This window comes from Oryzias melastigma, linkage group LG19, assembly GCF_002922805.2.
Source record: "Oryzias melastigma strain HK-1 linkage group LG19, ASM292280v2, whole genome shotgun sequence".
NCBI lineage: Eukaryota > Metazoa > Chordata > Actinopteri > Beloniformes > Adrianichthyidae > Oryzias > Oryzias melastigma.
Genome location: NC_050530.1, coordinates 3,231,495 through 3,236,753, shown reverse-complemented (window position 1 = coordinate 3,236,753; position 5,259 = coordinate 3,231,495). Strand labels below are relative to the sequence as shown.

The 5,259-nt window shown below is 35.7% G+C and overlaps 1 long non-coding RNA gene across 1 annotated transcript; it reads right to left on the bottom strand.

Annotated features, from left to right (window-relative positions):
- Positions 1–3,430: 3,430 nt before the first annotated feature.
- Positions 3,431–4,025, bottom strand: LOC118600206. Its single transcript, XR_004949789.1, has 2 exons — positions 3,864–4,025; positions 3,431–3,607 (listed from the first exon to the last, which is right to left on the bottom strand). It is a non-coding gene; the product is annotated as an uncharacterized LOC118600206 (long non-coding RNA).
- Positions 4,026–5,259: the final 1,234 nt, after the last annotated feature.

The following is a 5,259-nucleotide window of genomic DNA, read 5'->3' as shown; positions in this document are numbered from 1 at the left end:
CAAGTTGCAAACAAGATTGTAAAATGCTAACGCGGCTAACAAGGTTGGGAGCTAGTTTAGTCACTAAAACTTTTGTTTTACTGGTATCAATCTTTTTTTTAGAAGTTGCTACCAAGGTTGGATGCTATTGTAAATACGCTAACGCGGCTAATGTTTAGCTGTTGTTTTTATATCTTATTGTAGCCGGCTTTCTCTGGTTCGGTGTTGGCGATCCAGAGTTTTCTGTCAAGGGGGCTCAGAGACACGTGTCTGGGGATAGAAGACCGCCATTTTTATTGCACTGCTTTTATCATTTTTCTATCCAGAAGTCCCTTTGTCACATTACATGATGTACCTGCCATGCACTCCAAAGAACAACCAAGGGGAAATGAAAATAATCTGTTACATAAGTCCCTTTTCCATATAAAAAGAAAGGAAAAAGTTTTTATTGGTATCCACAGGATTGAACCTCACTTCAAGTTTTAGCGGTATCAGAGTGTTGTAAATACGCTAACGTAGCTAACGTATAGTAGCGTCAGACTTTGTTTTTTTTTTTTATATTACTTAGGTTAGTAGTTACTGTAACCACAATAGCTTTTGTTTTAGCGGTTTCAGGGTGTTTTTTTTTACAAGTTTCAAACAAGGTTCTGTGTCGCTGTAAATAGGCTAGCGTGGCTAAGTGTAGCAACAGTTTTTTTAGGTGTGACCAATAAGGTTGGGAGTTAGCTTAATCACAATACCTTTTGTATTAGCAGTATCGGGGGGCTGTAAATGGGCTAACGTGTTTTTTTTTAATATACTAACCAGGTTGGGAGTTAGCTTAACCTTTTGTTTTAGCGGTATCAGGATGTTGTAAATATGCTAACGCGGCTAATGTGTAGCCTGTTAGAAACAAGTACATTTCTTTGTATTTCAAGCAAGTTACTGTGTACAGGGTTAATAAAGTCTGACTGATTGACTCTTTTTTGTTTTGCTTAACGCGCCTTAAACACGACATAAATAGACAATTCATTGATGCTGTGCTGCTAATCATAGTTCAGAGGTCGGCAATCTTTAACAGTAAAAGAGCCACTTGGGCTAGTTTTCTACTGATCATAACCTAGAAGGAGCCACATAGTCTTACTTTAACATTTAGGACGTTTGGATTTGCATTCATGGCCAAATTTTTTTTAAACAAATATGAATTATGTCTACATGAAGAAAAGCAAAAATATAAAAAGAAACTAGTATTTCTCAAAATGAGATTTTTAAAAACTTTTTTACCTTTTACTTTTAGTAGAGGCCAAATCAGCAAAAAAGCTAGCTTGTTGCCTGATTACTAGCAGAAGTCCAAATTAGCATAAAATTTCTCAGTAAATTAAATCAGTCAAAAATGTTAGCATGTTGCTAAAATAAAAGCTGAAATCTAAATTAGCCTAAAAACTCAAGTAGATAACAAATTAGCCAAAAATGTTAGCATGTTGCTAAAATATTAGCTTAACTCCAAATTAGCATAAGACATGTCATTAGAGGTCAAATTAGCCAAAAAAAAAAAAAAAGCTAGCTTGTTGCTCAATTAGTAGCTGAACTCCTAAATGGCCTAAAATTCCTCAGTAAACTAAAATACTCAAAGTCACCCTGGTTCTAAAATAGAAGCTAAATTCTAAATCAAAACTTCAGTAGAAAGCAAATTAGCCAAAAACATCTGCATGTTGCTATATTATTAGCTAAACCTCAAATTAGCATAAAATTAATCAGTAAACTATGTTAGCCTGATGCTAAAATAAAAGCTGAAATCTAAATTACCCTAAAAACTCAAGTAGATAACAAATTAGCTAAAAATGTTAGCATATTGCTAAAATATTAGCTTAACTCCAAATTAGCATAAAACATTTCACTAGAGGTCAATTTAGCCAAAAAAAAGCTAGCTTGTTGCTCAATTACTAGCTGAACTCCTAAATGGCCTAAAATTTCTTAGTAAACTAAAATACTCAAAAAAGTCGTCCTGGTTCTTAAATAGAAGCTAAATTCTAAATTATCCCCCCAAAAACTTCAGTAGAAAACAAATTAGCCAAAAATATCTGCATGTTGCTAAATTATTAGCTAAACCTCAAATTAGCATAAAATTCATCAGTAAACTATGTTAGCCTGTTGCTAAAATAGAAGTCAAAACAGCCTAAAAACAACATTTGATAACAAATTAGCCAAAAATTTTAGCATGTTGCTAAAATCTAATAGCTACTCTCCAAATTTTTAAAAATTACTGCTTTGCAGAAATGATGTCCCAGCAAATGACATTTTTTTGTATTATTATTTTGGTTAAAAACGCACAATCATAATTAAAATACTACTGGGAACAGTTTTAAAAATATATAACAGATGATCTGAGCGGGACTTTAACGAGTAAAAGATGGATTTTTCAATGAATTGAGTCCCTCTAATTGTAAGTAATGTTCCACTTCTTCTTCTTATTTAAATATCCTTCCCCAGCATGGGAAGCCCCTCCCTCCCTCTCTGCTGTGCGTGTGAATACAGTGCTCGGCCCTTTGTTTCCTCTAACAAGTGGAGCCGCACTGTGTAGACCTGCAGATTTGCCACTCAACTGAATGACCCTCTTAGATCATTAAAACTCCATTCATTAGTGAGGTACTCCGAGAGGGAAACACAGAGAGGCCTGTCTCTTTGGGGAGGCGGGGGGCAGGGACCTGTCCTGCAAACACTGTGGGTGGTAACAGATTTCTCAAATTTAAGGGTGACACGGAGCAGGACGCAGCACAACTGCAAGCTCTTCAAGTGGAGCAGAACTTTGAGACGGAGTTGAAGCTGGAGCTGGGAAGCTTCGTGCCTACGAGGAACAGAGCCCGAACGGAAACTCCCAACAATCGCCGTGCTCAGACTTGCCTTAAAAAATGACATCCCTCCGTGCTGTTTTAACAACTCACCAAATAAGTAGGTGGAAGTCTTACACGAGACTTTTCTGTGATTTTTCTCAGCACACAAGATTTCCAGCAAAGCCAAAAGAAAATGTTTGTGTCTGGGTTTTGCATTAGTGCAAAGACTTTTAAATTGAGGGTTTGGGACATTTTGTCATTCAAAAATTCAATTTCAGTTCAGAGAGGTCTCAGTGCACCTTCACAGAGGCGGGCCTTCGGTTACGCTGAGATGCAATCCGGAGTCATGCTTCCTACTTTGGTGGAGATAATCAGCAGATTGAAAGGAGCAGTTTCATCTAGTCCTCCATGTGGTTGAGCCAAAACAAACACCAGGGTGGAGCTTCCTGTTAATATCCTGGGAGAGGGCATCTCAACCTAAAGACTCAAGGAGACGGCTCGTCATCATCGCCAAGGCCGCACATTCACTCTCCGGTGATAAGCTCTGGACGGACCAAAGATTGTAACAAAAGGGGGTGAAGGGTCAACTCCGGTGGAGTGGATTGTTGAAAACTTGAGCTGAATGAAATGTATAAAAGTGATTTTTTTTTTTTTCAAGATTGAGCGGAAGATATAGCTCCACGAACAGCTGTTCCTGCAGTTCGCTCTTACTCATCCACCCTTGGCGAGGTGGAGAAGAACAATAGATGCATTCTTGTCAGAGGGGCCAGGGTTGCCAGGACAGAAGTTTCCACACAATGGATCTGTGCATCCTCATGCTTTAGTGATCAGTGAGTGGAAAAAAGAAAAAGATGAGAGGGATTAGGAGGAAGCGAGGAAGTGAGATTAGCAAAGTGGCAGAGATCCAACGTTGAAGGATAAAGCGCTAGATTTACATTGGATGGAGCGTGAAATGTAAATAAAAAACTAGAAATGATGAACTACCTGCAATAATGCTAGTCATGCTTTTTTCTTAAATTAGTTGTTGAAGATGCAGAAGCTTTTTGCTGAAAAAGGGTGACAGAATTTACTTACCTGAAAGGAAAAAGCTATTTCCAAAATGTGAAATTTGCTCAAAGACTGGGCATTTTGTAAAATAACTCTAAGAGTGCTGTAGTTGACCTAATTTTCAGAAAATGTTTTAGTAAAATTGATTAAAAATCCGTAAAACTCCTAATAATCCCCCAAAACCCTAAATTTAGCCAAAAAAGTTAGTTTGTTGCTTAAATATTAGCTAAACTCCAAATTAGCCTGAAATTCCGCAGTAAACTAAATTTGTCAAAAATGTCAGCCTATTCGGTAAATAGAAGCTAATCTCTAAATTAGCCTATAAAAAATCTCAGTAGATAACAAACTAGCAAAAAACGTTAGCATGTTGCTAAAATACTAGCTAAACTCCAAATTAAAAAAAAATCAAATCTAAATTAGCCAAACAAGCTGGCACTTAGCCTTAATATAAGCTAAATTCCAACATAGCTTGAAATTGTCAGTAAACTAAATTAGTCAAAACTTTAGCCTGTGAATAAAATAGATGCTAAACTCTAAATTAGCTTATAAAAACCCCAGTAGATAAATTAGCTAAAAAAATTAGCCTGTTCCTAAAATAGAAGCTAAACTCCAAATTAGCTTATAAAACCCCCAGTAGATAAATTAGCCAAAAACGTTAGCATGTTGCTAAAATATTAGCTAATCTCCAAATTAGGATAAAAAAATAAAACCTCAGAGGATGTCAAATTAGCCAAAAAAAAGCTAGCACATTAGCTTAACTCCAAAATAGCCTAAAATTCCTCAGTAAATAAAAACGTTAGCCTGTTGCTTAAAAATAGAAGCTAGACCCTAAATTAGCCTAAAAAACCTCAGTAGAAAACAAATGAGTCAAAAACGTTAGCATGTTGCAAAAATATTAGCTAAACTCCAAACTATGATAAATAAAAAACCCTCAGTAGATGCCAAATTAGCCAAAAAAAAAGCTAGGACATTGCTCAAATACTATCTAAACTCCAAAATAGCTTGAAATTTCTCAGTAAACTAAATCAGTCAAAAACGTTAGCATAATGCTAAAATAGAAGCTAAACTCTAAATCAGCCTAAAAAAAACACAGTAGATAACAAATTAGCCAAAAACGTTAGCATGTTGCTAAAATATTAGCTAATCTCAAATTAGGATAAAAAAAATAAAACCTCAGAGGATGTCAAATTAGCCAAAAAAGCTAGCACATTGCTCAAATACTAGCTACACTCCAAAATAGCTTGAAATTTCTCAGTAAACTAAATCAGTCAAAAACGTTAGCATGATGCTAAAACAGAAGCTAAACTCTAAATTAGCCTAAAAAAAAACTACAGTAGACAACAAATTAGCCAAAAACGTTAGCATGTTGCTAAAATATTAGCTAAACTCCAAATTGTTGGAAAATTACTATTAAAGATGAAAA